Source organism: Trachypithecus francoisi, unplaced genomic scaffold, assembly GCF_009764315.1.
Source record: "Trachypithecus francoisi isolate TF-2019V2 unplaced genomic scaffold, Tfra_2.0 Lachesis_group7, whole genome shotgun sequence".
Taxonomy (NCBI): Eukaryota; Metazoa; Chordata; class Mammalia; order Primates; family Cercopithecidae; genus Trachypithecus; species Trachypithecus francoisi.
Genome location: NW_022681472.1, coordinates 88,739,190 through 88,755,949, shown reverse-complemented (window position 1 = coordinate 88,755,949; position 16,760 = coordinate 88,739,190). Strand labels below are relative to the sequence as shown.

Genomic DNA, 16,760 nt, shown 5'->3' with positions numbered 1-16,760 from the left:
AACAGCACAAGGAGAGCTGACTCCGAGGCTCTGTCCTCAGCATCACAAACAATGACTGGGCCACAAGATGGTGTCATGTCTTTATGACTCCTTGGAAACTCAAATTCCTTGGGGTCGGAAGACTTTCAAGTTTTTTATAAACAGCAATCATAGTATTTACGACTATACTCAACACAGGCCTGATGAAAATAACAATAGCAGCAAGAGCAGCAATACATTGTGGTCATTTTCTAGTCAACTTCTGTTTTCTAATGTAGTGCTACATGTTAAGGTCTTTTGTATCCTTGTAAGTGAGGAGTTAGAAAAAGAGAGTGTAAGGGAAGGGGGTAATGTTTATTGGACAGACGGGGGAAAGGGAAAAGAGAGAGGGACACCTACATTAAGAATTCCCAGAGTGTCTGGGCACGGTGACTCACATCTGTAATCCCAGCACTTTGGGAGGCCGAGGTGGATCACTTGAGGTCAGCATTTCTAGAGTGGAGCGGCGTAGGGTGCTGGGAACGTCACATAATGTGATCGAGGTGACTTTTCTTTATGTAGATACAGACACGTGTAAAAATGCATTGAGCTCTCCACTGAAGATTTGTGCACGCTGCATCAGTCATGCAAAGGAGAAAGGTCCCTGCCATGTGCCTTTCTACCACAGGCCATTTCACGCATTGTCTGATCCCATTGCCATGCTCTCCTGTGTGGAATGATTGACAGCTTCATAGAGGAGGGGGCTCCGTTCTGCCACTTGAACATACAAGCTCAGACAGTCTGCTAGCAAATCCACTTCTTTACCTGAAATTGATTCAAGTGAAGTTCCATTCCATGGAACATGGAATCATCTGTCCACCATTGGTCACAATGGAGGCGGCACATCAGCCTCTGTCACCTTCCTCCCCCTCCCTGCGGTGCCTGCTCATCATGCTAATTGATGTGGATGCCATTGTCTGCTCATGAATGGGTTGACAGGCTGGCTGTTGGAACAGGAGGGTGCACTCCGTCCAGAGAGTCTTCACGTCCTGCTTCTCCCTGTGCCAGCTGCTTGAACACATCATGGAAGGACGGGCAGGGCCCCTTCTTCCTGCTTCGTGTAAAATACTCCATTGCACACCTTTGTTAAGCTGTCATAAAACTATTCAAAACCCCAGCTGGAAGGCCGAGGCAGGCCCTACTGTTTCCGTGCTACTTAAAATGAGATCATTCACTCTTAAACCTGGAAAACCACTGTGTGTGTTGTGGGGGGTGTGTGTGTGTGTGTGAGAGAGAGAGAGAGAGAGAGAAGAGAGAGAGGAGAGAGAGAGGTTAATGCAAAAAGCAAACACCCCAAATACCTTTTTGTTGTTGTTGTTGTTGTTTAGATGGAGTTTTGCTCTTGTTGCCCAGGCTGGAGTGCAATGGCACCATCTTGGCTCACTGCAACCTCCACCTCCCGGGTTCAAGCAATTCTCCTGCCTCAGCCTCCCAAGTAGCTGGGATTACAGGCATGCGCCACCACGTCCAGCTAATTTTGTATTTTTAGTAGAGACAGGGTTTCTTCATGTTGGCCATGGCTGGTCTCAAACTCCTGACCTCAGGTAATCTGCCTGCCTCGGCCTCCCAAAGTGTTGGGATTACAGGCGTGAGCCACTGCACCCGGCCCCAAATCCCTTTTATCTTAGAGACTGCCTGATTGTTTTTTCTGCTGAGCTGTTAGTCTGGTCAAAGGACATGGACAAATGTGTATTCATTTAAAATGCTCCTCAAGTGGCTAATCTGTGCAGGGGTTTGGAAGAACTGGTACAATAAGTGCAGAAATTAGGGCAGGACTGCGTGTCATTCATCAGCCCCTGCCTGTGCCCACTTCAGCCTCATTGTGGTTGGTAATACCATGTTTGTTGAACTGAGCAAGGAAAAGCTAAAAACCAATCCATCTCAACTGTATTCTCCTAGAGATCAATCCAGGCATGCTCACATCTAATCGAGTCAAATCCCAGCCACCAAGTAATTACTGAGCTGCTATTATGGACTAGAACATATTGTCTTCAGTTGTTTCCTACTTCATTCAACAGGCATTAGCTATTGATTAAGCTCCTGTATCTGTTGGAAACTATGTTGGCTATGGGGCAGTCAGTCACGAAGGGGTAAAACCGGAAGCTTCACCTCCAATAACCCTAGAAAAGGACGACACACCACCTGATAAATATAAGAGTGTGCTCACTTTCCTGGCATGTGCAAAGTGCAGAGAAGCATTTTGGCTGGGGGCATTTGCAAGGCAGACAGATACGTTACAACAAAGTAATCTCACTGAAAGTTCAGAAGTTCAGGAGAGGAAAGGGAAGAAAACGGGTATTGGCTAAACTTCTCTGTGTTCTTGGAACTGAGTAAGGGGTTATCCACACAATGCCTGTCGCTCTTCGAAAGACCCTTGTAAAGAAAGGGATTTTGCTCCTTCTGCAGATAAGGAGACGGAGGCTCAGATAGGTGAAAATGACTGTTCAGGGTCATAGAATTAGAATGTAGCAGATCCAGGAGTTGGATTACAATTTTCCTGACACAGGCAGAGAGGGCAGAAGGTGGACAGGGGTGGTAGGGCTGGGGAGGCTGGCTGGGTAGTATATTCTACAAAGAGTCTTCACTTTGTCCTGCAAAGTGTCAAGATTGCAACTTGACAGCATGGGGGCCAAATTTGGATCCTCATGAGTCTTAAAAAGCAAGGAGGAGAAGTATAGAAGGCAAATTCTAGAACCAGTGCCTGGTCTATAATCACAGTTCCACCTCCCACCAGTTCCACCTCATCACCAGTGTGATGTGGGGCAAGTTACTGAACTTCTCTGGTCCTCATTTATGTCCTCTGCAGAATGGAGATATTCATGACCAAATCTGTCTCCCAGGACTGTCTCGAGGGTTGCATGGGTCACACATGCTGCCCCACATTGAGAAATGCCTGGAATATAGGAAGTGCATAAAAAATTCTAACCATTCTGATGGGTATACAGCACCTAGCACAGTCTCTGGGAACTAAGAAGTGCTTAATAAATGACTATTATTCTTATAATACATTTTATCAAAAATTACCTAATACCTTGAATAATTAGTTAACCTCTTTCACAATAAGGCAAAGCAGGGGTGTATTTATTATCCATTGATCCCATCTTCAAGCAGGGACATTGGGTTATAAACTGAGTACATGGCCGGGTGAGGTGGCTTATGCTTGTAATCCCAGCATTTAGGGAGATCAAGGCAGGAGGGTAGCTTAAGACCAGGAGTTTAAGATCAGCCTGGACAACATAGGGAGACCCCATCTCTATAAAAAAATAAAAAAATAGCAGTGTGGTGGCGCACACCTGTGGTCCCAGTTAAGGAGGAAGCTAAAGCAGGAGGATTATTTCAGGGAGGTTGAGGCTGCAGTGAGCTGTGATTTTGTCACTGCACACCAGCCTGGGCAACAGGGTGAGAACGTGTTCTAGTAAATAAATAAATAAATGTATGCAACTTTTTTTGACAGCTTAGATGTCAGAGAACAAAAAAAAACTCATTTTCTTGACTCACTGTGAGCTGGTACTTCCAGATGTGCAGCGGGGATATGAGGGAGTGAATGGCTATTTGCAAATGTCTCATGCAGTTTGTCCTGTGGGCTCCTTCAGCGGTGGGCCTGGAGACAGTCAGAAGTTTCTGACTCCGAAATGCTTCTTGAAAAGTATCTCAGGTCCCTGGCACAGCTAGACTTTTTTTTCTTTTTTTGATTCTACCACCAATTAGTTATGTAATCTCGGACATGTCCCTTTCCAATTGATGTTCTTATTGGATCTTTATACTATTTCCTGTAATAAATGGAAAAGTGATAGAAATTAAGAGAGGCGTCCCAAATTACAGATAATTAGCCTAAGAATACGATTGGAATGAGGAAAATACACTAGCTTGGAAACTCCTGGCCAGACGTGAATGTCAAGAGGATTCTGCATTCTACAGGGTAGGTAGAGCAGACCCCCTCTTCCCCCAGGAGTCCCCTCAGCTCTTCACAGCTTCTCCTGTCTTGCCACCCTGGCCACCCCAGTTGTTGCTGTTCCATCCCAACTCTGCATGGGCTCAGGTCCCCGCCCCCCTTCCCCACTGCGACAGTCTTCTCAAGGGGTCCATCTCTCTGCGGTTGCTGAGGTGGGAGACGCCCGTCCCCCAGCTGTGGTTGCGCATCGGTACCCTGGACAGGGCAAGAAAGGTAATGTTCATGGGGAGAACCGTGGCTGATGGGAAGTAGGAACCAGTGCAGACATTCTTCTCCCTCCCTCCTCCCACCCTCACAGTCTGTTCCGAGGTGCAATAGTCCCTAAGCGTCCTGGTAGACAGTCCGGGAGATAGAAGAGTCAGTGCACTTGGCACCAAATGTGGCCAGCTTGGTAACATGACCTCTCATTTGTCCCCTTCCTTCCCTGACTACCTCCTTCTCTCTCTCTCTCCAGCTTCTCTGGGATCATTCTCTCCGGTAAAGTAGCAGCATGCCAGGTTTTCATTAGCCTCGGCTTTCTGGGAAAGCCAGGCTGAGACAGATTCTACACTTGATCTTAGCCAAAAGGCCGAGAAGCGATGAGACAGATTCTAAAAGAAAGTAATTTCTACTCTCGTTATTATTAATTGGGATGGCTAAAGAGAGGGAGGAAGGGAAGAAAGGTGAAGGAGAGAGAGAAAGAGAGTCATTGGCTGTGTCAATGGATATTGAAGAGGTATGGTGAGTATTACAGGAGAGGAGACCAGTTCAATGCACAGAATTTGGAGACAACTGCCTGGGTGTGTATCCCTCTTAATAATTACAAACCTGTAATTGGGCAAGTTACTTAACATTCAGCTTCCTCATCGACAAAGTGTGAATAATAACCCTAAATGTCATAGGGTTTCTGTGCATTTCAAAAGTGCTAATATTTGTAAAACACCTAGAACACTGTCTGATACATTGTAAGTATTATCTATGTCTTCATTAAATGTATAAATCAACAAATAACTCCCTTGAATTTATAGGCAGTACTCTGAGGAAGTCAGTGAGTTTCTCTGGGCCACAGTTTCTTCAGCAATAAAATGACAAGTCTGAATTAGTAGTGTTCAAGTATCTGTCAGTTCTGACCCCTGATATTCTAAGGATAACCCAGGCACTAACATAAATTCAGCCCCTTTGTGGCACAGGAATAGTCTGAAGAGCTTATATATATATGGTCTCCAGGTTAGAAGTATTATGCTGTAATTAATCCTCGCAAGAGCTCTGTAACATTGTGGTGCGTTCTCCTGTAATTTACAGATGAGAAAAAGAAGGATCAGAGAGGTAAAGTGGCTTGTCCATGGTGCAGAGTGAACTGAAGGATTAGGATATAAACTTGTATCTGGTTGAGTCAAAAGCCTTTTTTGCAGCACAGAGCCCACTGATTAAGTAAGACTGGGGATACCTAAGCTTTGGTGTTGAAGATGTAAATAGCGAGGCTAGTTGCATTCTTGGCAATTTTTAGATTATGGAAGGGGCACCCTTCTGCGTATTTGATAAATCACAATAAAAAGGGTGACCATTACCAAATGGTCTGGGGCAGATGTGTGAAATGAGATGGATTAATATTTGTGCTATGTTATAAGGGTCTGAATAAAGAATAACATACAGGCTGGGTGCAGTGGCTCATGGCTGTAAGATCAGCACTTTGGGAGGCTGAGACAGGAGGATCCCTTGAGGCCAGAAGTTTGAGACCAACCAACATGGACAACATAGGAAGACCCCATCTCTGCATCAAATACAAAAATGAGTTGGGCATGGTGGCAATGCCTGTGGTCCCAGCTACTCAGGAGGCTGAGGCAGGAAGATTGTCTGAGCCCAGGAGTTGGAGGCTGCAGTCATGACCGAACCACTGCATATCTTCCCACATGACAGGGCAAGGCTGTATCAAAAAAAAAAGACACACACACACACACACACACACACACACACGCCAGAGGGAAAATACCATTTGGATTAGAATCCACTTGTCTGTTTCCGTGCCTGCCAGGCTGTGTGTTAAATGTGGCACACGGTAGCTACCCAGCCCAGGACTCCATGTGACTGTCGCAGCTTCCCTAACAATTTTGGATACATAAGTGAATTTTTAAATTAGTTTTGATTTTTGCAAGATGCTGTCTGTTTGTTATCATAAAAACTTCGTATTTTATTAAAGAAACAATTGCATAAAATAAACAATCTATGGTTTATTTTGTCGCCTTCATAGAAGAACTGCCATGGGAGAATTTCAGAGCCTTTGACTTCCTCTGTCGCTTTGGAAGGGGAAGATCCTGAGAGGTTACGGGTGCGGGGACTGAGCAAGAGAGCCGCAAGCCCATAATGTCATCTCTCTGCCTTGGGTCCCGTTTCTGTGTGCACCTATCATGTTCCTTCAGTCCAAGCTAATGGCATTTGCTGTGAGTTTGTTTTGACACTGTCACACTGTCCCCAGGGTGGCATTGACAAGCTTTCTTTTCACCTGGTATCACAGTACCAGATACATTGCTCACGGGTATCAGAATCATTTCACCTTGACACCAAACCCTGGCATCTACAGATTTCAAGTAACAGGCTTCTACTTCCAGGGATAGCTCAGACAGCCCCTCATGCTGGGGCGAGCAGAACATCACAGCCCATCTATTTGGCTGAGATTGCCTTTTTATTTAAGGCCACAATGGGCCTGCATTTACAGAGATATGCAAACATGTGAGTGGATAAATTTGCTATTCTATTTAAATCAGGTTCATTTGAGCATCTTCTTAAGTCACTCATGTTAGGCACTGGGGAACCAGCTATAAAAAAAAAAAGACAGTCTGTGTCCTCATGGAGCATCCCTTAAAGAGGAGATGCAGAAATCAAACCAATACTTACACCAACAAGCAAGCCCGCTAGAATAATGCTCTACCGCCCAGGCCCAGGAAAGAAAAGCACATCAGAGAGGAACAGTGTGGTCTGGGGAAGATTACGTTCAGGAAATATTCAAGCCCATTGGGTCTGTGTCAGGGACTAGGTTGGCAGTCTGTTCTCAAGGAGCTCACATCTACTGCTTGTAAAAATGGAGTTATGTACCAGGTGCAACGGGCAGTAGAGGAAGCAGTTCAATGGCAGGCCTGGAAAAGTCAGGGATAGTTTCCAGGAAAAATAGCATGGAAGCTGAGGCTTGAGGACAAGTGTGCAATGCCAATTGGCCAAGACAGCAAGAAGGGAAGGAAATGCATGAGGTGTGGAGGCATGAGAGAACATGGAATCGACAGGATGTAGTAGGAGGCTGGTGTTGCTGGAACATGAAATATGAGGGGAGGAGGAGAGAAGAGGAGCAAGACTTGAGGTGGAGAGGTGGCAAGGGCAGTCCATGGAGGTCTGTGAGCATCCTGCTGAGGCGTTGTCAGCTTCAGTCCACAGATGAAAGGGGTCATAGAAGAACATGTTAAACTGCAACACCTAGCTGTGGTCCCAGCTACTGGGGAGGCTAAGGTGGGAGGACCATTTCAGCCTCTAAGGTTGAGGCCGCCATAAGCTGCGATTGCATCACAACTCCTAGGTAGTCCGGAGGAGGAGATGATGGTGCTGGTGCTGTTCTCCTTCTCTTCCCCTTCCTTCTTTTCAAATTGGCTCTTGTTGAATATATTATAAAATTATAAGTTTAGTTCCTTGTTTTAATAAGCAATTCTTGTGAACATCATAGGTCCTTCTTGGCTATTTGTCCAGTGTGTAAAGTCACTCTTCTGCACATGACCCTGTGGCCCAGGCCCACAGAGGTAACTGGAGAAGGAAGTCAGAGCCTGTAAACCAAGAAGGACCACTTAGCATAATTGAAGCCAGTGGGTCTTGAACTGTGTTAGTTGGTGGCCCCCAATCCATGATCTTAAACTGCAGCAGGTAAAGGGAGGTCAATGAGGTGAGGCCAGGGCTTTTCCTTCCTGCACCGAGGACACCTTCTTTTATACTAGGCTTGCTACACCCAGAAGACTTTGCTTACAAGGAAGAGAAACCAACCCTAGTTTAAAAAAAGATGCAAAAAGAATTCAATGGTTTCATTTACAGAATTGAAAGAAAACCTCAACAACTAGGTCTTAATAATAAAAAAGTAATGATAAATAATAATAACAATAATAACAAGCATATATTAAGCATCTCCTGTGTACCAGTTGTTACTCTAAGAGTTTTACGTGTATTAACTTACTCTTACAAAAATACTAGACAGAGGATACTATTATTATCCCGATTTTATAGATGAGAAAACTGAGACTCAGAGAAGTTAAGTAACAAACCCAAGGTCACACAGTGAAGAAGCAGCAGAGCTGTGATTTGAACACACAAAATCTGGTTTCTGAATCAGTACTTCTTACTACTATGCTAAAAACTGGAAGCAAGAAGGTAAAGACTAGTGATCTAGGTAGAAGGAAATAAAGCACAGGCTCTTCAAGGAAGTGGCATGGAGGATATATACCTGGCTGGGGACACCTGCCACCCTGCAACTGAGGAAGGTGAGTCTCTTGCCTGACAGGTTTCCCAAATTTACTTGGAACTGGCGAGGGTCACTTCTCAAAACAAAAGCTAAACACAATATTTCATATTAGATGTACTTTATTTATTTTTGAGATAGAGTCTTGCTCTGTTGCCCAGAATGGAGTGCAGTGGTACAATCTTGGCTTGCTGCAACCTCCACCACCTAGGTTAAAGCAATTCTCCTGCCTCAGCCTCCTGAGTAGCTGAGACTACAAGCACTCGCCACTACTCCCTGATAATTTTCGTATTTTTAGTAGAGAGGGGGTTTCACCATGTTGGCCAGGCTGGTCTCGAACTCCTGACCTCAGATGATCCACCTGCCTCGGCCTCTCAAAGTGCTGGGATTACAGGTGTGAGCCACCATGTCAAGCCTAGATTCAATTTGGAACAACAAACAAATAAACAAATAAGAGTTCCCCTAATAGAGATTAAAGAAATTATCCCCAGAGCCCTTTTAGTGTGTTTATAAACAAATAAAGATAAAAGTGAAGTTGTCAGTGTGAATTTAAATATGTTATTATCTATGAGGGCAGCTTTTACACACAGAAAAAATATTTAAGGTTGGTTTCTTAAAATGTATTAACATGAAAATAATAAAAAATCCACTTTTCCTCAGGTTTTAACTTCAATCTGCAAATTCATTTAAACATAGACGATGCTTTTCCCATTACTTGCAAGAGGTCTCTTGGTCAATGTTGAAATAAACGTAGCTAACTTTATGCAATGAGTTCAGGTAACAACTAAATTCATTAAGTTGCCCCCAACGTTTAAAATGATATAACAAGCAAAGGTAGTCAAAACATCTGGTTCAACAGATAGGCACAGTGGCTCATGCCTGTCATTCCAACATTTCAGGAGGTCACGACGGGAGAATCGCTTGAACCCATGAGTTCAAGACCAGTCTGGGCAACATGGTAAGACCCACATCTACAAAAAATTCTACAAAATTAGCCGGGCACGATGGAACTCACCTGTGATCCCAGCTACTCAGGAGGCTGAGGTGGGAGGATCACTTGAGCCCAGGAGTTCAAGGCTTCAGCGAGCCTTGTTTGCACCACTGCACTCCAGCCTGGGAGACAGAGTGAGACCCTGTATCTGGTTTTTTTGTTTTTTGTTTTTTGGGTTTTTTTTTTTTTTTTTTTTTTTTGAGACAAAGTCACTCACCCAAGCTGGAGTGCAGTGGCACAATCTCAGCTCACTGCAACCTCTGCCTCCCGGGTCCAAGCAATTCCTGTGCCTCAGCCTCCTGAGTAGCTACAGGTGCATGCCACCATGCCTTGCTAATTTTTGTATATTTAGTAGAGACAGGGTTTCACCATGTTGGCCAGGCTGATCTCGAGCTCCTGACCTCAGATGATCCTCCCGCATCAGCCTCCCAAAGTGCTGGGATTACAGGCATGCACTACCACCCCCAGCCAAAATCTGGTAAAGTAATAACTAGGCTTACAGGTAGAAGGACTCTTGAGTTCTTTTAAACAATCAAATATAGTAATTTTTCTAATATTTTCCTTAAATTTTTTCAGGGAAAAAGCATATCTAAATCAAATTACTACTCAGTTACAAATATGTCAAAAACTTTTCTAAAAAATTACACAGAACTCAAATACCAAACATAAGCTGATTTCCTGTACAGTATTATTTCTGTGATTTACTTTCTAATCTCTCCATATAATTAATTCTAAACTTTCCCAGCATGAAAAGATAAACAAGTCGTGTTTAACATCACAAGAAAGTTTCATTCTGAACTCATGATCTATCAGGCTGAGATTTTCTGCTAGGACACAAGGTCTAAGGTGTAAGAATAACTTTTTCTTCATCACAGTTAGGCATATTCAGTCTTCTCTCTAGTTACTTCTAGTATCTATGGCAACAAGAAACTCCAAATCCACACATTATAGATGAAACTAGTTTTTGCATCCGTGGCCTGATCTAAGTTTAGTAACCCAACCACTTTTACCCTGAAGCAGACTGCTAATTGTCCCCTAAATGCCAGTTCCCCTCGGCACATGTGTTCCCGGGATAAAGGCTAGATGTACCAGCATTGCTTGCAACTAGGCAACTAGAAGAAGACTGAGGGATGAAATGTAAGAAGTAATGTTGTGAGTAATATGTAAAATTGCCATGAAAGGTAAAGATCATGTTCTTCTCTCTCTTTCTAAATGCCTGGAATAAAGATTTGATTGCTGGAGCTGCAGCAGCCAACTTTGGACTATGAGGTAAACTTGGGGATGAATAGTATTTATTATTTACTATTGCAAAACAACAAGGTGGATGAACCCTAGGTCCCTGGAACTGTAAAATGCCATACCAGCCTTGTCCACAAAGACTTATAAGAGGACTATATTAACTTCTATCTAATTAAGCCACTCTTACTTTGAATTTTCTGCAGCAAAACTTAATCCTAATGACTGCAGACATTAGCACATGATTTGTAGAGATGAAATTCTGAGACTTTGCTCCCACTCCCCACAGGATTGTTCACTAGTGAGCTGTTTGGCTGCTTGATACAATTCAGCCTTCTCCCCATGTCTGGCCATAGAACACAGTCCTAAGGCACCTTAATGACTTAAATGGTTTTACCTTATTGATATCCAAAATCAGTGGCAGGATATCACATCTCCTAGAACTGGGGACATAGCTTCCAATGTAACTTCAAGATAGATTTAGTTGCCTCCAGAATCATTAAATGTAGATCATTCAAGGCAAGAAGCTAACATTATTATGTATTTTGTATGAGTTTGCAGTTCAAAATTTGTAAGTCAACACCAGAATATTTGGTAAATCATATACTTAAAAATAGCAATAGCTAGTTTTAGTAAGTTGGCTAACTTACTGAGCACTTACTTTGTCCCTGGCTCATTTAATACATCACCTTATTGAATTTTGCAACAGTCTTAGAAGATTCATTCTAGCATCATCTCCATTTTAAAGACAAGAAAGCTAAGGCAGGCCAGGCACAGTGGCTCACACCTGTAATCCCAGCACTTTGGGAGGCTGAGGTGGGCAGATAACCTGAGGTCCGGAATTTGAGAACAGCCTGGCCAACATAGTGAAACCCAGTAAAACCCTGTCTCTGCTAAAAATACAAAATTAGTTGGGCGTGGCGGTGGGCACCTGTAATTCCAGTTATTTGGGAGGCTGAGGCAGGAGAATCACTTGAACCTGGGAGGCAGAGGCTGCAGTGAGCCGAGATGGCATCATTGCACTCCAGCCTGGGCAAAAAGAGCAAAACTCCATCTCAAAAAAAAAAGAAAAAAGAAAGCTAAGGCTAAACATCTTGCCCAAGTTTCTACAGGCAGCTTCATTCCACAAACCACTAAGCGATAGAAGTATTCCTTGGCTTGGCTTGGCTTGGACTTTCTCTATATAGTTTTAAGTATCAAAAAAAAAAAAAAAAAAAGCAAAAGGAAAAGGAAAAGATTTGAAGGTTTAGTCTCAAAGAAAGTTAACCTATTAAACTATAAGATATCCATATAATTTTTTTCCCAGGCCTCTTTTCTTTTTCTTTTTTTGGAAACAGAGTCTCACTCTGTCACCCAGGTTTGAGTGCAGTGGCACGACCTTGGCTCACTGCAACCTCCGCCTCCCACGTTCAAGCAATTCTACTGCCTCAGCAGCTGAGACTACAGGCTCGCACCACCACGCCTGGCTCATTTGTGTATTTTTAGTAGAGACGGGGTTTTACCATGTTGGCCAGGCTAGTCATAAACTCCTGACCTCAGGTGATCTGCTTGCCTCAGCCTCCCAAAGTGCTGGGATTACAGGTGTGAGTCACCGTACCCAGCCCTCTTTTATTTTTCAACAACATATATGAATGTCAACTTCGTTCTTTTTGAGCATGGAAATCTTATATCCGAAATTTGGATATTCATGCTTGGTTTCAACTGGGAAAAATAATCTGCTTTCCCTTGCAAAAAATAAAGGGATGGGACAAGCTCAAAATTTTAAGGCTATCACCATGGGCACATATTGTTTTTGTTTTGTTTTGCTTTTTTGTTTTTTGAGACAGAGTCTTGCTCTGTCACCAGGCTGGAGTGCAGTGGCACGATCTCAGCTCACTGCAACCTCCAATTCCCAGGTTCAATGATTCTCCTGCCTTAGCCTCCCGAGTAGCTGGGACTACCGGCTTGTGCCACCACGCCCAGGTAATTTTTGTATTTTTAGTAGAGACAGGCTTTCACCATGTTAGCCAAGATGGTCTCGATCTTCTGACTTCGTGATCTGCCCACCTTGGCCTCCCAAAGTGCTGGGATTACAAGCGTGGGCCACCACGCCCAGCCGGGCACATATGTTAAAAAGAATCACAGGGCTTTCTTCCCCCGAGATTTGCAGTTGGCCTGGCAGATTTCTGATACTTGGCAACTCTCAAACGATGTAATTTTCCATTCTCCTTTATAAAACATTTGCAGATATGTTGACAAGCATAATGCATATTTAAGAAAGATACTAAAATTAGTAATAACCATCATTTATTGAGTGCTTACCGTCTGGCACTGAGCTAGTAACTTTTTCTATATAATCTTTCTTAAAATGACTGAGGCTGGTACCACGATGCCCATTCTGCAGTTGTAAATCCAAAGACTCAGAAATGTAAATCACCACCGGACGCGGTGACTCACACCTGTAATACCAGCATTTTGGGAGGCTTAGGTGGGTGGATCACTTGAGGTCAGGAGCTCCAGACCAGCCTGGCCAACATGGTGAAAACCATCTCCACTAAAAATACAAAAATTAGCCGGGCGTGGTGGCGCATGCCTGTGATCCTAGCTACTCACGAGGCTGGGGCCAGAGAATCAATTGGGCCCAGGAAGCGGAGGTTGCAGTGAGCCAAGATTAGACCACTGCACTCCAGCCTGGGTGACGGAGTGAAACTCCATCTCAAAAAAATAAAAATAAAATAAAAATGTAAATCACTTGCAGGGGGGCTATGGTGGTTTATGCCTGTAAAAGCATAAACCACTTTGGGAAACCAAGGCAGATGGATCATTTGAGGTCAGGAATTTGAGACCAGCCTGACCAACATGGTGAAACCCTCTCTCTACTAAAAATACAAAAATTAGCTGGGCGTGGTGGTGCATGCCTGTAATTCTAGCTATTCAAGAGGATGAGGCAGGAGAATTGCTTGAACCTGGGAGGGAGAGGTTTCAGTGAGCTGAGATCGAGCCACTGCCCTCCAGCCTGGGTAACAGAGGAAGACTCTATCTCAAAAAAAAAAAAAAAAAAAAAAAAGAAATGTAAATCACTTGGCTAGCACATCTGGTGAGCTCTCGACCACACATGTCTGAGCCCAGAGTCCTCATCTCCATCCTCTGTGCTCTGCAGCTCCCTGCACCAGGCAGGGCTGCATTTCAGTTTTCCTTGTCTGATCTCTCACTCAATCTCCCAGGTTAAAGTGCTAATTTTCAAATGCCATCAAAGTATGATATAGAACATTTTTGATCCCTAAAGAGCTCCATAATTTATTTTCAAGAATCAAGGTGGTAACCTGGGGGTCTTAGACAGATTTAAAATCCAGTAATTTCATTCTGACTAAATGACTTGACTTAGAGGTAAAATCATAGAAGGACTATGATGTCCAGTTGCAAGAGCCCTTAGAGAGCACCTAAGCCAGTGTTTTCCATCCTGAGAACAGTGTGTCCAAATGACAACCCAAGCAGAATCACACACACACACCCAGACACACAATTTCAGCTCTCTTTATCTGCTACTTTGCTTTGAATGTGTGTGTCCTAGTAAATTTCATACATTGGAACTTGAAACCCAAGGTGATGGTCCTATGAGGTAGGGCCTCTGGAACGTGAATAGGCCATAAAGGTGGTGCCTCCTAGATGGGATCAGTGCCCTTACGAAAGGACTTTAGAGAGTGAGTGTGTCCCTATGTCCCTTACACCATATGAGGACACAGAGTCTGTCTCTTTCATCTCTTTCATGCAGCAGAGAGAGGACTTGAAGCCAGAACATCTTAGCAAAAAGACTGCCTTGTCCCTTTGGGATTTATGCATGGGTGGCTGAGGACTGGACTGTCTGTGAGTGTGGTTGGCCCAGCCTCTACAGTCATGACAGAAGGCACTTGTTTTAAACAGACAGATTCCTGGACTGCACTGCAGGTCTCCTGTTTTAGTCTGTTTGCACTGCTCTAACAAAATACCTTAGACTGGGTAATTTCCAAACAACAGAAATGTTCTGCCAGCAGTTCTGGAGGCTGGGAAGTCCAAGGTCACTCCACCATGTGAGGACACCTAGATGACACCTTCTATGATCCAGAAAGTAGCCCCTTGCCAGACGATGAGTTTGTCATTGCCTGGATCTTGTACTTCGCAGCCTCCAGAACTGTGAAAAATAAACTTACGTTGTTTATAAACGACCCAGTCTAGGATACTTTCATTACAGCAGCAGAAATGAATGAAGACATTCATTGTCTCTTACCTTTCTTACCTTTTCTCACAGCTCCTAGTGCTTCTCCTTTGAAGTGTCTTTCATAATGATGATGATGATGATTATTTTGAGACAGAGTCTTATTCTGTCACCCAAGCTGGAGTGCAGAGGCACAATCTTAGCTCACTGCAGCCTCCGCCTCCCAGGTTCAAGTAATTCTCCTGCCACAGTCTCCTGAGTAGCTGGGATTACGATGCCTGCCACTGTGCCTGGCTAATATTTGTATTTTGTAATGACGGGGTTTCACCGTGTTGGCCAGGCTGGTCTCGAACTCCTGATCTCAGGCGATCCACCAGCCTCAGCCTCCCAAAGTACTAGGATTACAGGCATGTGCCACTGCACCCAGTCCCATAATGATAATTATTCATTGATTTTGTAATTCCTGGCCTTCTCTCTTACAATGTCAGCCCTCTGAAGCACACACAGTACCCATCTAGTATGCCACTTCATGCCCACCGTCTAGTCCAGGGACTGACATCCAGCAAACATTCAATGAATATGTGCTAAATTGATTGATGCAAATGGGTGTCCAATGTGGAACCCCTCAAGTTCCATAGAGGATAGTTGGAAAATACTGATCTAACTTAACCTTCTCATTGTACATCTGATGAGAACATGGATGTCAGAGAGGGAAACCGTCAGAATCAGGTGGCTGCAAAGCAGCAGAGAGAAGACTTGAAGCCAGAACATCTTAGCAAAAAGACTGCCTTGTCCCTTTGGGATTTATGCATGGGTGGCTGAGGACTGGACTGTCTGTGAGTGTGGTTGGCCCAGCCTCTACAGTCATGACAGAAGGCACTTGTTTTAAACAGACAGATTCCTGGACTGCACTGCAGGTCTCCTGTTTTAGTCTGTTTGCGCTGCTCTAACAAAATACTTTAGACTGGGTAATTTCTAAACAACAGAAATGTTCTGCCAGCAGTTCTGGAGGCTGGGAAGTCCAAGGTCAAGATGCCAACTTATTTGGTGTCTGGCGAATACCTGTTCTCTGCTTCATAGATGGCACCTTCCAGCTGTGTCCTCACACCGGGAAATGAACTTCCGTGGGCCTCGTGTATGAGGGAAGTAATTCCATTCTGTCCTCATGATTTCCTCAACTCCTAAAAGCTCCACGTTAATATCATTGCACTGGTAATCAGGTCTAAACATATGAATTGCAGTGGGACAAAAACATTCAGATCTCAACGTCCACTGAATGAGAATTTCTTTGAAAAGGGGTTCAGGGGTTTATATTTAGAATAAGCCTCCTGAAGTGGCTCTGGTGCACGTTAAGGTTTGAGAAGCAGAATTCTAAGGGTTTCCTGTCTGACTCCAAAAGGTAACTAGAGGCTCAGCCAACTGAGATCCTCTTACTTGGGTCTGACTAAAGAATCACTGACCTGGGGAATTCGCTATATAAAGTCATGTTCTTGAATGAATTATTCATTCCATTAGCCTTTCCTGTGAATCATCATGTCGGCGGGGCCCCAGCCTTGGCCCCCTTTTCATTTTCTGCAATATTCCCAGGCAATCTCCTCCACATCTGGCTCCACCTCCGACTGTTGGCTGTGAATACAGTCTGGCCCCCAACTCCTGAAAATGCAGCTGACTGTAACTGTATATGACTTTCTAAAACGTGGCCACAGACTCTTTGCCATTCTCCCCATCAAAAGGAATACAGTTCAATGAAGAGAAGCTACCTTACTTCTGGAGCTAGGCCACAAGAGGTACGTGGCTTCCCCCTGGTTCCCCAGGGAATCTCACTCTCACAGTCTAGCGTCCTTGCTGCAAAGAGCCCAAGGCATGTGGAGAGGCCACAGGGACATGCTCCAGTGGGCAGTCCCTGCTGCGTCCAGCCCTCAAGTCA

General features: G+C 44.2%; 1 pseudogene; it reads right to left on the bottom strand.

Annotated features, from left to right (window-relative positions):
• Positions 1 to 4,447: 4,447 nt before the first annotated feature.
• On the bottom strand, positions 4,448 to 4,550 carry LOC117079733 (annotated as a pseudogene).
• Between the last annotated feature and the right edge of the window lie 12,210 nt (positions 4,551 to 16,760).